The following is a 1,599-nucleotide window of genomic DNA, read 5'->3' as shown; positions in this document are numbered from 1 at the left end:
ATATATGCAGTGTATTATTTGTTGAAACTGTACTTTCGATTTGATTTGAAACTGTCTCATTGCTATATGTTTATCAATAAAACTTTGAAAAGAAAAAAAATATGAGTATTGTTAATTTATGGACCTCTGCAATTAGTCTGCCTCTAGGAAATGGTATTTTTAATTTTTCTTTAGAAAAATAATCTAGCTAGAAGTAATATACACCTTTAAAAACTGTTTTGATATTAATACATTCACTAATGCAAAGCAGTATTGCATTGATATTTTATATGTAATTTTTCACTAGAATCCTCACTCGGTCTGTATTTCAGATCACCGGCTGTCATATTTCACTAATAGTGATCGGAAGGGTGAGTATAACAGCTCTCTGGGGAGGGGTTGGCAAACTCATTTCCTAGTGTTCAGTATATAAGATGTAGTTTTAACAAAAGTCATCATTACAAAATACAATAATAACCTAAAAGATTCAAGCCAAAGTTATGATTGGAAATTTTACATATATTCAAGCAAAGCAGAAATGGCACATCTGAAGTTTGTCTTCCTAACTGGTAAATATCATTAGGCATAGTACAAGTTTAAAGCATTCGTTAAAAGAAATATAATAAGAAATTCCTCTTAAACATTTCAGTTTCATTTTTATTGTGGAGAATGGACCCATAGGCCTTTTTAAGAAAATTATTTTGAGACAAAAACAAATTATTTGAATTGGCCAAACCTGGTCTCACGCTTTTGAACCTCTGGCACAGAGTGTGGAAACTAGAGATATGTGACCCATATGTGATTTCCTACTTATTCATCACGTTTGTAACAGAGAAGGCCAGCCATAACTCTTAGTTATTTATTTATTTGGTGCAGGGTCTTGCTACTCAGCTCGGGCTCATAGTGATACTCTTGTTTCAGCCTCCTCAGCACTGAGCTTACAGGTTTGAGCCACCACACCCTGTTTCAGTGGCCCTCATCAGGAGCTCAGGGTTCAGGGACTAGCACAGCATGCCGTACCTGGGATCTAACCCGGGTCCTTGAACTTGCATGGCAGGCACTTAGGCCCCTGAGCTATCTCTCCAGTCTCCATAGTTCTTAGAATAAGCAGCACCTTAAAGAACTATTCTACCTTAGATATTAACTACTATATGAAGGTTTTGTGAATAATGAGATACTTTTTAAAATTAGGCATTCAAACTAGGAAGAAAATGTCTATAATAATTTCCATTAATATCTAAAATAATTTTTAAATATTAACTTTAAGGGCATTTTTTTGTAATCAGATTCCAATGGAAAATGCTTGCAAGCTGCTGTAAAAGAAAATGTGTTTAAATAATACATGACAAAAAACAATATAACAATAAACTAAAATTCATCCTTATATCAAATGATGTTATTAGCAAAAGATATATAGAAAATATGAAGTGCTGAAAGTTTATTTGAAGAAAACAACAAATAAATGAAATCATTAGTGAAATTGTGGATTAGAGGTTTGCTAAGAAGTTGGTGAGAATTACATTTCTCTAGCAATTCTTTATTTTTTTTTCCTGTGTTTAGGGCAGGGTCTACAGGGCCTACAGGGTCTCATTATGTGCATAGATCAAACTCATAGTGATT

Source organism: Octodon degus, unplaced genomic scaffold (assembly GCF_000260255.1).
Source record: "Octodon degus isolate 3935 unplaced genomic scaffold, OctDeg1.0 scaffold00160, whole genome shotgun sequence".
Lineage (NCBI taxonomy): Eukaryota > Metazoa > Chordata > Mammalia > Rodentia > Octodontidae > Octodon > Octodon degus.
Note: the sequence above shows the minus strand (reverse complement) of the source record.